We start from the raw sequence: 18,255 nt of genomic DNA, 5'->3' as shown, positions 1-18,255 counted from the left end.
TTGTGGTGCTGGGGGTCGAACCCAGGGCCTCATGCTTGTCAGACAAGACCTCTACCATTGAGCAATATTCCCAGCTCTACACTGTTGTAGGTTGACTCCCAAGCCCCTTTCTTGGGTGCTGGGGAAATCAAACCTAGGACCTTGATTTCCTTGATTACTTGCTAAGTGAGTGCTCTACCACTGAGCTACATTCTTCAGCCCCCAACATTCTCATTCTATTATCAGAAAACGTCTTCCATCTAGAAAATAAATTTGTTTTCCTACTTTTCCCTTCTTTAATAACTTAAAAATTCATTTGTCCAACCACATTCAACAAGTTTCATTAAGTACCTAGATGTCCAGGGATACTGGAAGGTACAAAGCTGGAAAACACATACTTTTGCTGCCTGCATCTACTGACGGGAGGACCTCCACTGCTCCATGGGAGCTCTGGCTAATTCAGGGACTTCCAACAATGTAAGGCCTGGAGTAGGAATCAGGACTCAGTTCTAATCCCAGACTGCATCTTGGGCAAATCATCTCACTATGCCTTAATTTCCTCAGTAAACAGATTGTTAAAAAGGAAAGAACTGTGCCAAATAATTTCAAGGTCTCTTTTAGCTCTAAAATTTTATCTTCTTTGAGATCACTCTTGAGATTAAGCTTCTAAAAGTGATCACAGTTACTGTTATGAAAAGTGCACACTCTTCTTTAACTTTGGAGTACTAAGTTATAAGAAGTATCGCTACAAGATTAAAACTGATTAGTATGCATCCAAAGTTTATTATTTATAACAAAGTTTATCAAAGTTAATCATCTAGAAGAGTAGCCAAAAATCCTTCTTTCATCACATTCCTGACTAATCTTTAATTCTTTACAATTCATTTAAGATGTTTACATTATAATTGTGTTTTTTTACACTGTAATTTTAAACAACTATTATGCACTCATCTATGGAGTTACTGACATTGACCACAACAATAAATTTGAATTAAGGCCTTTGTAGAATAAATCTTGTATTCATTTAGTCAAATTAATACTTTATGTCTACTATAGACCTTACCATACTACAGCTAAGTTTGAGGATAGTTTACAAGTAGTGGGGAGGAAGGAATATGGAATATCAGTATTTGAAATGAGTGGGACATACCGGAATGTGAGAATTTTACTTTGCAGATTCTGTTTCAGAGTTTTGCACTACTTTTTCAAGTAGCACAGATAATATTTTTAATCATCCACTAACCTACACAGTAATGCACTTTTTCTTGACAAGGATCGAAATACCTTCTTCCTTCATACCAAGGTTAGGATGCTTAAAGCCATCTTGTGCTGTAAGTTAACAGCACAGAAGACAGAAATCAATCAAAATTAGAAGTCAAAAGAGAAAATTAAAACTTTATCACTGTGGTGACTTCCCATAAAAGGCATTCCATTCAAACTGTCAAAGATAGCCCTACCAAGAAACCAGGAAAAGAGTTAATTTATTCACTCTTCAATAAATTCCGAGTGCCGAATATATACCAGGCACTGTTCTAGATGTTAGGGTTATACGCAGTGTACAAATGAAATACCCTACCACAGTGGAGCTTACATTTCTGTAAGAAGAGATGGGACCTAAAAAAGACCTAAACAATAAAAAATAAAAAAATAAACACAATTAAATGCTATGAAGAAAATCAAATAGGACAGCGTAGTAGGGTGGTTGAGGTGGAAAGGGTCAAGAGGTTAGTAGAGTAATGGAGAGGGCCTGGGTGGATAGCCACTATTTGAGAGGAGCCTAATATGATGACAAAACTTTATTCATCCTACAAGTGTGGAGTGGGATGGGAATGAGTCAAGTTAGTGTTTAAGGGTGTTCACAGTGGGAGAAAAAAAATCTGTTTATGAATGGTAAATTAGGTGCTGTTTAGAATTTGGCCTTTAAAACAAACAAACAAAAAGCACAAAATGTAGTCTTTCAGATCATCCACTTAAGGAGCCACTTATTTTTTAAAGATACACTTATTTTTTATATTTGCTAATTACTGAATAGCTGCTTTAGTAGATGAAATTATTAGAAAGATTCCTTCAGAGTCCAATACCTCCCTCACTCGACACCATCCAAATTCTGAATGAGATAGTACCAAGCTCTGCAGCGAATCCGCTTTCCTCCACCGGTTCATTAAAGCAGCCAGGTAGAATTTTGTCACCCATCCAAAAACGCGAAACAAGTCTTGGGGAAGATGGGGAACCTGACACCCTCAAAGTTAACGTGGAAGGGAGGGAAACCCGTCGCCCTTTTGCACTATCTCCCCTCCGCCCCTCCAGGCGTCATCACTGCAGAAGGGCCGCTCTCCCCGGGTCTGAGGCACACGGCGAGTACGCGCGCGTGTGTGTACCCCGCATGAATCATCCAAGCCGGGTCCGCGGGGCGATGATTCATTCACCGCCCTGGAGCTCACTGCCACACGTTCCGGGCGTACTATGACGGCCGCACACGCAGCTTCCTTAATATTAAACAAATGTTTCAAAGTACAAACGCCTGGAGCCAGAAACGTGTAGACCCGGGAGAGGGGGCGGAGAGGAAAAAGCACATTTCGGCCGCGGCCCAAGTGTTCCTGGGGCTGGGAGGGGAGTGGCGGGCACGGTTGTTCCCCTACCCCACCCTGACACGCGCGCGGGCGGCGCCCGCAGGGGGCGCGGAGGGCGCACAGGTGGGTCCCCGCCCGGCCCAGCCTCTTGCCGCTCCCTGCCACTCGCGGAAGGCCAGAGCGTCCTCGCCGACGCGCCTCCCGCTCGCCCCTTTCCTCTCCGTGACATCTTATATAATAACCCAAGCTAATCAAAACGGAAGCGACGCGCGCTACCGGGGCCCGTCTCCCGGCCCGGAGGAGATGCTCGCACCCTGAGCCAGCGGCCCCCGAACTAGGCGCCTGGACGCCCGGCTCCGGGGCGGGGGAAGGGCCGAGCGCCGACTCCGCTAGTCCCTCTAAGGCGAAGGCGCTACTGTTGCCGGTCCCCATCAGGAAGCTGCGAGCGTCACAAACTGCGTCAGCTTCTTCAAACACATTTCATGGTCTCCCTCCAGCCCGGGAGCCGCTGCTTCTGTGACGGGGCCGCTGCCGGGGCTGGCAGGCGCCCCTCTGGGGAGGAGAAAGTTCCTCCGGGCCCTCCCCTAGCCGGCACAGCGCCGGGCCCGCCGCGCAGCCCCTCTCCGTGCGCCGCCCGCCCCGCCGCGCAGCCCGCACCAATGTCAGGTTAGGCAACTTGTGACCCTCGGCGCCGAGCGGCCCCCTCCCGCCCGCCAGGCTCGCTTGGCGCCGGGGGCCTTCCCTTAGCCCAGCGGAAAACAGCCACGCCAGAAACTTCCCCGGGCTGTGCCGGGCGGGGAAGTCGCCTTGGTCTCTGCGCATCGCCCTTACCTTGCTCTCGAGAGGCCACGATCCGGGCGGGCCGCGCGGGGCGCCTGGTGCGTGAGCGCGCGCGCGCGTGGGGCGGTAGGTGAGGGAGCCCGCGCCGACGGGGGCGGGGCGGGGCAGCGGGGGTGCGAGCGGCGCGGGGCGGGGGGCTGGGCAGCCTGGCGGGCGGGCGCGAGGAGAGCGGAGCTCGCTGTGGCGGCGGTAGCGGCAGCCGCGGCGGCGGGCGCGGGGCGAGCGCGCCAAGGGGGCGGAGGAGTTGCCGTGGGTTTGTTTACGCATTGCTGCCCGGCTCGGGGCACAGCCCGCACTCCCTGATTGGACACAAACTGGGGCACAGCCTCTCGCCGCCGCCCGCCAGGCCTCCTCAAGCCGCCGCCGCACAGCTCCCGGAGCGCCTGCCCTGCACGGCCCACGACAGTGCCCGGGCCTGGAGGGGACGAGCGCGGCGGCTGTCCAGGACGGGCTTGGAGCCAAGCGTTCACCCTGGGCTTGCAATCGCCCACCTGTAGTGGACCGACCTTGGCAAGGAGAAACTCGAAACTTCCTTGGCTAGAGACTTCTTATCATCCAGCAGCAGAAGTCCCCCCACCACACACACACCACACAACCTCATCCCACACATACAGACGGAGGAAGCTTGCCCTTGAATAGATAGAAAAGCTTCCCTAATGTGAATACGCTCCTTTGGCGAGGATCACGTCCAGGCTTCCTGTTTAACCTGCCCTCCGGGTACTAGAAGTACCTTCCCCTGCCTCAGGCTTCTCTACTTCTAATCTGTCCTTTGCACTGCATTCAACGTTGCCCTCCCAGAAGTGACCTTGCCACTCCGATGCTCAAGATCCTCTGATGACACCCCGTCATGGCCTCAAGCTTCAATGCATTAAACTCTGAGTCCCCCACAAGTGGGTCTCCATGTTTAGATCTCCTCTACACTACCCAACCATCACCCTAAAGCCCCTATCTACAGACAGAACCTCAGATGCCTGTCTCTTTACACTCTTATTTGGAGGCTGCTCTGTTCTCTGCCTGAAAACTCCGTTTTCCTCCACCTGTCAAAAATCCTCCTAGATTCTTCTGATTGTGGTTGGCATCATTCTGACTTGGGAGTCAGTATTGTGCCTAGGCTGTAGCCCCACTAGTCTGTGGATTCCTTAAGAGGAGCCTGGTTTCAACAGGGTGTTGGTGATGGGAGAAATGAAAGCTGTGAGAATAATACCCTGTAGTCTTTCAGTGTCTGCAGCGCTGCTGGGACTGGAAAAATCGAAGTCTGTATCACAAACTTCATCTTGCCAAAAACAAATGCTTCCAAAAACTGAATACACCCTCCATTTTCCCTGTGTCTCTGTATTTACTTCCCACCACTATGTACCCCTATACTTATAGTGGGCACTTAATCCTTGGAGGAATAAAACTGAATTTTACAGAGCCGTTTCTTAAGCCAAAGCTTACAGTGATCAAAGTGAATAAAGTACACCATGGAGGAATAGTCAGGAACAGACATTAATGCAGTCATTTTACAGATATTTACTTGGGCTGGGAGCCCCCAGTACCGATAGCTGGTGTAGATTTGTCCCTGTCTGATCAAACACTGCTTCTAATCTGTCCTCTGGATGGACCCAAACCCTATTGGACTCTTGGGATGGCTGGATTCCTTTCTCTCTGTATATGTGCTGCTTTATGGTCCCATTGGGAAAGTGTCTTTGAACTTGAGGTGAATCTAAATGAAAGCAAAGTTTTCTTTCCCAGACAATTCAATAGTGATATTTCAATGTGGCCAATTAGTTACAAAAGTATTGAAAGAACTGGAGTGCAACCAGAAGAGGATGAGGCAGTGTTGAGATTAGCAACTGCTGGAAGCATCTCTTCCCCTAGGGCTTGAGGGACTGAAAGAGAAGGTTGCCAGAACCATGAAAGGCATTGTGAACCGAAGCCATGAAGGAAGTGCAGCAACTGCTGGAGACCCCTTCTGGAGCAGGGTGCTGGGGAGAAATTCCTTGGCTACCCCTTTTCTCCCACCCTTCAGAGCCGCCCAGTGGTAGAAAGCAGGACAAGCCAGCGGACTTCATGACAGAGTGTGGTGTTGGTATTCCCACAGTATAAAGCAGAGAAGGAAAAAAAGAATGGATCTGAGAGCACAATAACAAGTGACTGTTGCCCTGAGCTTGGGTGCAGCACCTCGTTGTCTCTGGATTTCTCCTCCAGGTCAGAATCTGCAGTACAACCAAAGGTTTTCTTCCCACGTTCCTTTCGTTCCTTTCTCTTTGACTTTTGGCTTCCATTCTCCTCCCATCCTTCTCTACCATGACTTCCTGACTTTCTTTTTGCTCTCTCTTCTCTATCTATGGCTCTCATTTTCTTCTTTGTGTTCCCATCTATTTCCTCTCCTGACATCTCTTTCCCCCACTGAGTCTCTTCTCACCTCTGCTTGTCATATCCCTCCCTGGGCAGGATTCAGCCTTCTTCAGCATGAAAGAGGTGCCTGGGTTTCTTAATAGGTAATGCAATTGGGAACTACCATCTCATTGCTCTTCTAGATACTAAGTTATATATTTTACATACATTATCTCACATTTAATCTTCATCTCCTACCTATTAGCTGGGCATTGGCTGAAGACAATTTGTGGCTTTTCTATTGCCTGTCACAGAGAAGGCTTTGTACAGGTCACCCACAACATTGCTGACAGTTCTGTTATGGTTCATATTTGTGTTTCCTTATATACCCTTTCTTCTTAGCCTATATCTTTTCCCTTCACTAGCACAGATACTTCCCCCCAAATCTCAACCCATGACAGTCTAACCCAGTCCCACTCAAAATATCCAAAGATCGATGATTGGCTACTGGGAAGAGGTAGCATTTCAGCTAACTTTTGAGGAAAGGATAGAATTTGAAAAGATATCTATTAAGGAAGGGCATTCTTGGTGGGACCGAAAAGAATATGGTCCAACTTGACTGAAATCCAAAGGAAGGCTAGGATAATTAGATCATCTTTTGGAAATTTGTCTTTAGATCTCAGTTCTTTGAGATAGCCTACTCAGAAATATAAACTATAAATACAGTAAATACAGATATAATTCATATAATTAGAACCATGTTTAAGTCATAAAGAAATCTCAACATTGTCTAGCCTAACATGTCCATTTATTTTTATAATATATGTGGTAGTACTCTTTATTTCTTTTCTTATTTATTTTGGGGGTCCAATATAGGACCTTTCCTATGTGAAATTTGCACTCTACCACTGAGCTACACTGATAGCTTGAAGTGTTTATCTATTTATTTATTTTCTTCCTTTTCTTTCAGTACTGGGGATTGAACTGAGGGATGCTTTACCAAAAAACTACACCCCAAGCCCTTTTTATTTTGAGATAGGGTCTTGTCCAGTTGCTGAGGCTGGTCTTGAACTTACAATCCTCCTGCCTCACCATCCCTGGAATGACAAGATGTACTACTGTGCTTCAGTGTCTGTTTTAATTGAAGAATCTGAGCCCTAAAAGACTTGGGTAACAAGTGACTTGGAAATCCAGGTGATTAAAATTTGATATTAGAGTTTGACTACCCCTTTTCAAATTTCTACTTGAAAAATGGTAAGTTATAGGATCTTGAACTTATCTCTGATTAAGTCTTCTCATCTATATAGTAGATGAAATGGTGTAATCTCAGCCTCAGTGGATTGTCGTAGGAATTCTGTTACATGTGAAAATATTGCTTTAACCAATTTGAATTACTATAACAGACTATCATAGACTGAGTGGCTTAAGCAACATACATTTACTTCTACAGTTCTGGAAGCTGGAAGTCTGTTGTCAGAGTGCCAGCATGGTCAAAGTTCTGGTAAGAGCACTCTTTCTTTTCCAGAGTGCTTACTGCCAACTTCTTGAATCCTCACAATGGAAAGACAGTGAGAGCTCTCTGGGATCCCTTTATAAGGGCACTAATCCCATTCATGAGGATCCAACCCTCATGACATAATCCCCTCTGAAAGGCCCCACTTCCTAAAATCATCAAGATCTCAACTGATAAAATTTGGGGATTCATGGACATTCATTCTATTATCTATTAACATGAAGCACAATGCTTGGTATATAGTCAGTACTCAATAAGGACAAGCAAATGTTATTATGATTTCCTGTGGTTCCCCCAATTTTTAAGCCCAATATTTTCTGCATTGCATGATGTTATATCTTATGGTGCTTGTTTAATGCCATTTGTGAAAATATGGTGCCCCTGTGGTTTACTGTTGAAAGAGGTTCTCCTTTATCTTTGTAGTTCCAATTCCTTTATATTTCTTTCTTCTTACTCTTGCCAGCCCTGGTTCCCCCATCAGTCTTAGCAATCCTGCCATACAGTAAAGTTCCAGAGGACTGAGGAGCATGAAAATTAGCCATGGACTTGCATTTCATAGTCAACCATATAGTTTATAAGATCTGATACAAAATCTTACAATTTAAATTTCAAAGGACCCAAAACTCATTATATTAAAGGGATTTGGATGATCTGCCCACAGAGTATCAAACCTACCTGCCTAAATTCTAGTAGGTTCTTATAGGGACCGAGAAAAAGGTTTTCCTTAAATTTAGGGTTTCTAATTACTTAACAAAATTGCAATGGATGAGAACAATCTTCTTTTTCCCTTTGCCTTTCCTTTGTTAGTTGCTGGGCCCACTTTTCAAAACTCTCTCTGTCGCATGATCTTTATGCAGCCCACTTTCTCTGGACTGTAAGCATCTTGAGGCAATGAACCACACTTGACCTTTTGCCTTTAGAACCGCGCTGCATATCTGGAATGAGACAGGTGGCCACACATGTTGAACTGATTTGAGTAATACCACACATACCAAAGGAATCCCTTTCTCCTGCCCTTCCAGATCTTGGTCTCTGTAGCAAGTTGTCATCCTGCTACACTAATTCACTGGAAAGCATGACAACAGCTGAATGTGAAATAAATGTGCATTTTACAACATAAAGTGCATTTGAAGAGGTTTATTTTAATGGTGTAAATCTAAGCAGTATTTTAAGAAGGCCAGGAAGACATTTTTTTGAGCAGCTGGACTTTTCCAACACCTTCGTGTCACACTACACAAACTGAAGCTTATCTTCTACAAATAAAGGCTATTTGACTTTCAGTGTTACACATTTTACTTTAGATTTCTTAATTTATAGACAGCATTGGTTCTACATATGGCTGAATTAATATCCTAAGTAATTTCTTAAAATGTATTATTTTCTTTAGTTTTTAAAAAGTCAATAATTTCCTCATTTTTCTCTTTTACATCAAAGCTAGGATTTTAATCCAATACTTTGATTATTCCATGTCCCCCCCCCCAATACTGGGGAATTGAGCTCAGGGCTATCACTGAACTACATTCTCAGCCCACTCAATGCCTCTTCAATCCCTGAAATTTACCTTGTACATTCACTACTTCCTTCATATGCTTTTTCTAGGAAGTTGAAAGGAATCTGAAGGGTTAATTTTAGATCAGCTCTTCATTTTGCAAAAGAAGAAACTGAGGCACAGAAATGTTAGTGGCAGATCCTTGAGTTCCCAAAGCACCCATCCCATGCTCCATCTATGTGTCTTTAAAACATGCATAGTGGTGAACCTATCATTGCCAGACTTCCCTATTTCTGCCATCAGTCCATTGGACCCTTTTGGACTAAAATGAGTGATCCTTGACTCCTCCATATCTTTAGGCCTCCACTTCTACTTTGCTTTGTCTCTCTTGTCTTTTTAGTCTGAACTGGCCATAATTGAGGGCATTTTCACTTGACAACTCTGTTGCTAGAATAGGTTGCTAAGGGTTCCACCGTCTCCAACCTCTTCTTCTTAGAGTAAGAGGAAGACCCAACCATCTTTTCTTTTTTTTTACTGGATATTGATTGTAGGGGCACTCGACCACTGAGCACATCCCCACCCCTATTTTGCATTTTATTTAGAGACAGGGTCTCACTGAGTTGCTTAGCACCTTGATGTCACTGAATTCACGGAACGCCTGGAAAGTGAGTTCTAAACCAGCAATAGAGCATTATGTTTTATTTTTAGCATCATCAAAGAGCTTAAGACAGTTAAATCAGACCAGCTGATGATCGTGGTGCAAGATATGCCCTAAGGGAAAGAAATGATATACTATAGTAGAAACCAAAAAATTATTTGCAGGGAACCACTGGGGAGATTTCCTTTCCTAAATTGTCTCAGCCTCCTGAGCCATCCAGAACCAACTTAATATAACTCAAATTTTTAGTTATAACAAAATATATGCCATCTTGCCATATACAAACAAATTCAACATATATTTAGACCATCAATAAAATATGAGTTTATTATTGCCAAGTCATTCCAATTCTGAAAAATATAATAACTATGAGATCTTGGGTACATCTAACTTCCACAAACCACAATGTTCTAGGTATGTTAACTTGTGATATTATTAGTACATGGTTCTAACCCATAGTAATTTGAGGATTAAATGGTATAATAAATGTAAAGCACTTAATAATAACAGTGTGACAGACAGCTGATAGTATTTGTTGAAGCCCTACCATGACCATTATTTTGAGCTCTTTAAATGAGTCCCCTCTATTAACTCTATAACATAGATACCATTATTATTCTTAGATGAGAAAACTCAGGCCCAGAGGAATTAAGAAACTTTCCCAAGGTTAACCAGGTAAGTGGCTGAATAAGGATTCAAAACTGGACAAAACTGCTCACCACGGTTTGATATCCAGAACTTCATAAATGACAGTTATTTTATTGTTGTTATATATTATGATTGTTACTTCATTCAATTGAGGGGAAAAAAAAACCCTTTCCTCTGCTTTCATTTCAGATTTCTTTCTGAAATTGAGTCTTAGCACTACTTTAGGAAGAGATGGATAATTCTTTATAATCAAATGTGCTAGATATTGCTTGTTTCTGCTTCCCAAAGAGAGGCAGGAGGGGTTCTGTACTGCCTGAGCCCTGAAATCACCCTGGTCCTCCTCATACCACTCTGCCTTCCTTAATATTCTCAATAAAATGGAAATCATACAGGAAATCTCTTATCAAGGCATAGCTCATAGTGACCAGCCAAATTTTTTTCTGATTATCCTTTACAGTTCCTCTAGGGCTTTCTCATGTAGAGGAACAGAAAAATTTTTGTTTAGCTCTGTTTATTCTTCTATCTCAGACATTTCTGCCTCAGAAGACAATTTAGAAAAGGGAATCTCCCCAGTGGTTCCCTGCAAATAATAATTCTTTGGTTTCTACTATAGTATTTCTTTCCTTTAGGACATATTTTGTACCATGATCATCAAATGGTCTGATTTAACTGTCTTAAGCCCTTTGATGATACTCAAAAACAAACAAACAAACAAAAAAACCATAATGCTCGATTGCTGGTTTGGAACTCATTTCCAGGTTTTCCATGAATTCTTCTTTGGCCCATTATATTTCTGCAACTTATGTGATACACCACCACGCCTTCTCTGCTCTCTTGCTACCCTCAAGTGTGTGTGTGTGTTTCCCCCTGAGCATCTGTTTATGTTTGAACATCTGGTATTTTTGATTCATGGCAAAAGTTGACCTTGGCCTTCTAATAATGAGATTTTTATAGATGCTAGAATCGTAAAATGTTAAAGCTGGAAGGACTTTTGTAGATAACAGAGGCCAACAGATTCCTTTTACAGTGAGGAACCAAGACCCAGAGAAACCAAGTATCAAAAGCAAATCTACACAGACCATGGAGGGAGGAAGCTAGAACCAGCTCCAAGACTTCTGCTTCATTTGTTTCTTATGAGTTGAATTTAGATATCTGGAAATGACAAATGAGGAAATCACAAGGATCATTCCCAGATGATCATCTTTATATTAGTGGGGTTTTTTTTTTTGAGAATTTTTAATATTTATTTTTTAGTTCTCGGCGGACACAACATCTTTGTTGGTATGTGGTGCTGAGGATCGAACCCGGGCCACACGCATGCCAGGCGAGCGCGCTACCGCTTGAGCCACATCCCCAGCCCTATTAGTGGGTTTTTAAATACATTTCCAGGAGGCACAGAGAATAGTATTTCCGTGACTGAAAAAAACTCAGGCATAATAAGACAAGAGGTACAGAGCTGGGACAGTATCCTTAGTGGATCACCTTTCTTCCCCTGTGGTATTTTGTACAGCGCTGGTGCACAGTAAATTCTCAACAATATTGATGACAACAATGGTTAGTGATGAACCAGTTCCATATTTCTCTGCTTTCAGTCCTTTCCTACCATTTTATTCTCCATAGTGCCTGCTATTTCTGGATTTCAAGCCTTCTGGATGCCTGTCTCATCTACCTAGTTTAGTTTTTTTTTTTTTTTTTTAATGAGAGTGTTAGCTGCATATTCAATATCTGCCTTCTATAGTAGATGGTGGTAATTTCAAACGGTTGTAAATCTATCCCCAAGCATATGCACATACTTTGATGCCTTTCTAAATTTGAGAAAGTATGTTCCTAAAGTTTTACCAGTTACCACACAAAAGAAGCATTTTCTGGTCAGATAGTTTGGGAGAATACTGGATGAGACAAAATTAAACAGTTTAGAGTTGGTTTTGTTCTTAAGGAATTCTCAGATATTTAAAACACTAATGTAAACCCTGAATTTCTAAGGGCGATGTTATGGTTCAGATGTGAGTTGTCCCCTCCAAATGTTCATGGTAGACAATTCAGGAATGTTCAGAGGTGAAATGATCAGATTATGAGAACAGTAACCTAACCAGTGGATTGGCCCATTTGATGGAATAATAATTTGATTGAAAGGATTAACTGGGTGAGAACTGTAGGGAAGGTGGAGCATGAGGAGAGGAAATAGGTCACTGAGAACATTTTGTCCATATTGCCTGTCTCTGTTTCCTGGCGGCCACACGCCTCCACCATGATGTTCTGCCTCACTTTGGGCCCAGAGTAATAGAGTTGGTTGGCCACAGACTGAACATTTGAAAATTTTAGCCCCAAATAAATTTTTCCTTCTTTAGGTTGTTCTTATGAGGTAATAGTGGGTCACAGCAACAAAAAGCTGACTAACACTTTGGGGGAGGGTGGAGGGTGATAAAATATATAGAACTTTTGAAATATATTTGATCCTAAAATCACTTGTTGACTGAAACTCTAGTATAACATGGAACAAACTTTGGGGAATGTTAAATACTCTATGAGTTTCAGTTAAACACATAGTAGATATCCCATTTGTTCTAAAATACTTTTAAACGATAATCTGCCTTTCCCTAGGGTTTGTTTCCTTCTATATAATGTGTCTCTTCCTTTTATTTATTATTTCAGGACTTAGGTGCTGTTATTTCTCATCCTGAATTTCTGCAGACAGAAATCATAGATTGTTTAAGTCTGACCTCATACGTGAGCTGCTCAATTCCCATAATCATTTTGGCTGTTCTGTTCTAATCACATAGTTTTCAAAGTGCAGAGTTAAAAAAAAAAGTTAATTAACTATTAGCAATGAAAACTAGCATTTATTGAGTGTATCCTGTGGACCATACATCACACCAACAGCTTTACATATAACATACTATATTTCATCACAATATTATGAAGTAGGTATTATTAATATTCCCATTGTGCACACAAGAAGACTGAAGAGAGGTTTAAGTAACGTTGTCCAAGTAGGTCTCATTTTATGAAGAGGATTGGGAATGGGTTTAGAATTTGTGCTTTACTCTTAGCTATTATCAGACATTGCCTTTCCAGGGTTGATTTTATTTTTAAATAAATGTAGTGCTACCTCCTGACCCAGAATCCTTAAAGAACAAATGTGTCTCAGTCCAGCCTTGGGTGCTAGCACAGGACCTGCCATGCTGTAGCCAATACTCACTTAAAACAGTGATTAAGCAACTTGACCAAACCATTTAGGTAGTGAAAGTTTTGAAACTATTTCCATAATATACACAAATTTTTCATCAAGACCATGCATGCTCAGCGTACCTATTGAGTTCTTCCTCTCCTTGAAGATCGTTTTCACTGGGCTTTTGAGTATCCCAAATAGATGATTTGTCCACCCTACCCCTATATCCATTCTGCCCTTGCCCAAACACACAACAGTCTTAAACCTATTAACTAAATTTACCAGCAAATGACTAATGCCTTGGAAAGCAAGAAAGCACTTTTGTTACTTAAATTTTTTTGTTTGTTTGTTTGCTAATTTTATTCTTATTCGTATTGTTAGGGTGAGGCTCTCAACCCAGGAATTTCCCACTTGGGAACCCTTTCAGATGTCCAGATTTCTCAATTTAGACTAAAAACCGCCATGATAGCCACTGGGTGGGGGCACAGAGCTGGGGACACCCCCAACCGTTCCGCAGTTACGTGTTAGTCCCACGCGCTGTCCCAAGCCTTGGCGGTTGGAAGCACCAGGTGGTTTTTAGGAAACCCGGTCCATCAGAGGACTTTTATGGGATAAACGTGACCACCTCCCCCAGGAGCCTTTTAGATCTGCAGGGAGAGGCTGCGTCCTGGAAAAGTGGAGAGTGGCCAAAATTCATGTGGGTTGCTGGGTCGCGGATGGTTGGACGCCACCTAGCAAAGACTTTAGCGACTGTATCTCTCTCTGTGACCTTGGCCTCTGGGGCAGTCAGACCCAGCAGCTGCCCCAGCATCCTGGCCAGCGGGAGCCCATTTTCCTCTTGTGAGTTTCCTCTAAACTTCATCATGTTGGGTTGGAACTTGACTGAGGAGAACCTGCACAAAAAGTCCAGGACATCTCCATACCCTGGCTCCAATGTGGAGCGAAGCAAGGTCCCCGATGAGAAAGTCAGCTGGTTGGTTAAGTGGCCAGAGTACAGCCCTGTGGAATACACTGCTGGCCCTGTTTTGGCTCTGCCTGCATGGGCAGACCCCCCGGTGGGTGAAAGGAACTTCTCTCCCAAATTCAATGAAAAGGATGGGCATGTAGAGAGAAGGAGCCAGAACGGCTTATATGAAGTTGAACATGGTAGACCCAGAAATCCTGCCGGTCGGACCGGGCTGGCTGGCAGAGGGCTTTTGGGTCGTTGGGGCCCCAATCATGCCGCTGATCCCATCTTAACCAGGTGGAAAAGGGACTCCAAGGGCAACACAGTTAATCATCCTATTTCTGGGAAAAACATGCTGCAATTTGTAGCCATCAAAAGGAAGGATTGTGGCGAATGGGCAATCCCAGGGGGGATGGTGGATGCAGGAGAGAAGATTAGCACGACGCTGAAGAGAGAATTTGGCGAGGAAGCCATGAACTCCTTACAGAAATCTCGAGTAGAAAGGCAGGAGCTGGAGAAAGTCTTGCATAGACTATTCAGCCAGGAGCATTTTGTGGTCTATAAAGGCTATGTGGATGATCCTCGGAACATAGACAATGCGTGGATAGAGACAGAGGCTGTGAACTACCATGATGAAACAGGTGAAATAATGGACAATGTTCCCCTAAGAGCTGGTGATGATGCCAAGGAAGTGAAATGGGTAGACATTAATGATAAGCTCAAGCTTTATGCCAGCCACTCCCAGTTTATTCAACTTGTGGCTGAGAAGAGAGGTGCCCACTGGAGTGAGGCGCTGTGACCTGACTGTCATGGATGGACAAAGGTGGATAAGAAACAAATAGCACAGAATTTCCACTAAACAGGCCAGGGCGGATCACCTGTTTGGTAATCATTTACCAACTTTGCATAGTGTGAAAGCTTCATTATCAGGGAATGATATGAAACAAATATGGAAGAGTGGGATCATAACCTTTTGGTTTTCCAGTTAGAACAGGAGAAATAGAGTCACGTGTTGTAAATATGGTTTAAACAAAATTATACAATTAATGTTCTTTGAATAATTGTAGGTAAAATGAACATTAATGTTCTTTAAAGAATTGTAGGTAAAATAAACATATTTTCTTTACCAATTAAGCCAGTTTGCATCCGTCATTTTTTTTTCTTTCTCCTGATGTGTTGGAATGTGGCCTCATCTAATGAATAATCTGAGTTTTGTGGGAACATTTGTTTTCCAAATTAGTCTCCTGTGATCTTGTATTCATTGCTTGTGAGTATGGAAGCTTTGTGATTATTCTCATTTTTAGAGGCTTTGATTTTATGGGAAAGTTCAGACTCTGTTTTAGTCCATAAGGATCAAGTATTTGAACCAGGCCAAAAAAAGGTGTGGGGAGAGGGAGACAGAAACAACAAAATGAGCTTAAAAGTCAACCCTCTGTTTTTCATAATTTTTTTCTGTCTGAATGGAATAAACTGAGCTAAGGACATTGGTTTCCTCAAATTTCAGAAGAGGACCCAGCAAATGCAGATTCCTGCCATGAACAAGGCTCTATTAGGAGGTGTATGTAATCTAAGCTAATGGAAATACAGCTAACTCCTACTGCCTTTTCTCAATTCAACAACAACAACATCATCAAACCCCAATATCCAAATAGAGAACATGCTTATTATTGGGGTTCAATCATGGAGATGGCCCCCGACACCAAAATTGAGGGGATTCCAATAGCAACAAACAGGCCAAAAAATAACTTTCTGTCTTATCACATAAAACAAATCAGTTAATTTTATTTTACAACATAACAAAATTAACCCAACACTACAATGACCCTTTATGACTGCAGAAAAAAAAATAGACTATTACAGGAGTTGGTAAGCCACAGGAAGATCAATACTTGCAGCCAACACATTTCCCTTACTATGTGAAAACACCCTTTTAAGTCCTTTCTTGATGGTAGCTTGTTTACTTCTAAGATCACCCTATGAAGAGGCTATACTTGTTTCAGGTTGGGTTCCCTGGGAAACAGAGCCCAAGAGGGAGTTTTAGCATGCAGGGTGTTTATTAGTCTGGTCTTGGGATCAAACATAGGGAAGGAAGGAGAAGAAAGCATGATTGGGCAGAGAGCCTTAAGTGGAATGCAGTCCCAGTGAAGGCCTCAGCCAGGTCCCTGTGGAGCTGTGCAGCTGGAGAGACCCTGCTAGCTGCCCTGCATTGGAGGGACACAGGCAAGCCCTCCTTCATGCACCTTGTTGATCACTCAGGTGACTTCCCCTGGAATAAGATGCTGTCTTAGGATGGATGATTTCCCTAGCTAAGGCAATCTTCCAAAAGGGCTGATAACTGAGAAGAGGAATCTGAAAAGGAGGGTTGTAGGGTACGTCCTTTTTTATGTAACATAGCTATGTAACATAGCTGAAGTTGTGAAACTTGAATGAAGTAACACAACTAGGTAAGTGGTGAAAGTAATATTAGAGCACATTGGTTTGGCTCCAGAACCACACCCTTGACCAGTATACTCTAAAGTCTCTCCAATAATTGCCCTCCTATTCCCTCTGCATTGTTCCTGTGAGGAAGAAATTACTGCTATATCCCTTCCACATGCAACATTTGGTCAAAGTCCCCTTTCTAAACTTAAAGGACAGCTGCATGATTACACTTGTTTTCCTCCTTAAAAACGTGTTCTTATGGGCTATGACCATTGTGAAAAGGTTCACTCATGGATGCCCATCATTGTTCATGCTCAGGAACAAATTTAACACATTGCTTTTACTTGTGAATTCTACAACTGCTTGTTTTCAAGACAGAGGCATTTGTCCTATTTATTAGTCTCATCTCAATAACTTTCCCAGGTGAGATAGGCTCCCTGTCTTTATTGGAATAATTGAAGCACTCAGTTGGCTTAACATTTTTTGAATGTTCCAAAACTTCATTATGTTTTTAAAAATGTAAGCACAAAAAACCCCACTCTGCATTTACATATTTATTACATAACCATTGCAAAAAGAAGAAAATGAAAGTCTAAAAAATGCCTCAAATTTAAAATGTTCAGAATTCTTGTCCCCCCCACCCACCAAAAAAAATCCTTTTCCTTTGTAATGCTTCCCTGATAAATCGCACCCAAATCCATGCAAGTTGGACAAGAAAACAAGGAATAATCTGGATTCCTTGCTTTTCCTCACTGCCACAGTCAACCCATCTGCAAAATTTAGTCAGCTCTGTCTCTATTATCCAGAACCGTTCACTGTTTTCAAACTTCACTGACTACCCTAATCAAGCCACCATTCCTCCTTAAGATTACTACAAAAACCTACTTACCGGCCTCCCTTCTGTCACTCTTGTTGTCGTCCTGCCAGTCATTTTTCACAAAAAATGAAATGACATTTTAAAGAAAACCAGTTGCAACACATGTTACCCCTCTTAAGACCATCCAATTGCTTCCTTTGGTACAGAAAATAAAATACAAATTCCTTTTGCCATCCTTCCTGTTTTGGACAATGCCTATTGCTCCTGGCTGACCTGGTAACATTCCACACTTCATCTTTGCTTTTGCTCCAGGGTCTTGGCTTTGCTTTTCCTTGCCTAAAAGTCTCATATCTTGACAAAGTTGACTCATGTTTCATTCCAATAACACTCCCTCAAAGATGGTTTTCCTGACCATCTAATCTAAAGCTGCTCGCCCCATTTGTTCCTACTCCCTTATCCTGTTTTTTTTTTCCTACATAGTATTTAGCACCACCTGAAATTATCCTGTATGTTTTCTGTCTATATGAGAAATAGAATCCATAAGAGCAAGGAGTGTACTTTATTGTCGACTGCTGTAGCCCCCATACCCAAATAGTGTCTAGCACGTCAACAAATTTCTTTTGGAAAATAGCTGCTCTTAACAATTTTCTGTATCCTGTCTTTAAAAAAAAATATGAACATGAACTGGGCAGGAGGATTGCAAGTTAGAGGCTAGCCTGAACAACTTATCAAGACCCTGTCTCAAAATAAAATGGAGGAAGGCTAGGGGGGTTACTCAATGTTAGAATGCCTTGGGTTAAATTCCCAGTATCAGTCTCTCTCTCTCTCTCTCTCTCTCTCTCTCTCTCTCTCTCTCTCTCTCTCTCTCTCTTTCTCACACACACAC

At 42.7% G+C, this 18,255-nt stretch overlaps 1 protein-coding gene and 1 pseudogene across 2 annotated transcripts in view; one reads left to right on the top strand and one right to left on the bottom strand.

Moving 5' to 3' along the window:
* Pcgf5 (polycomb group ring finger 5) overlaps positions 1 to 3,541 on the bottom strand; it is a 108,265-nt gene extending 104,724 nt beyond the window's left edge. For both annotated transcript variants that reach the window (XM_026397335.2, XM_026397334.2), the window contains exon 1: positions 3,381 to 3,541. The gene's annotated coding sequence lies outside the window, so the exon portion shown is untranslated. The remainder of the gene's footprint in view (positions 1 to 3,380) is intronic.
* Positions 3,542 to 13,901: 10,360 nt separating this feature from the next.
* On the top strand, positions 13,902 to 14,930 carry LOC113188848 (ADP-ribose pyrophosphatase, mitochondrial pseudogene; annotated as a pseudogene).
* Positions 14,931 to 18,255: the final 3,325 nt, after the last annotated feature.

The sequence above is a fragment of the Urocitellus parryii genome, chromosome 5, assembly GCF_045843805.1.
Source record: "Urocitellus parryii isolate mUroPar1 chromosome 5, mUroPar1.hap1, whole genome shotgun sequence".
Taxonomy (NCBI): domain Eukaryota; kingdom Metazoa; phylum Chordata; class Mammalia; order Rodentia; family Sciuridae; genus Urocitellus; species Urocitellus parryii.
This window is presented reverse-complemented; position numbering and strand designations above follow the sequence as displayed.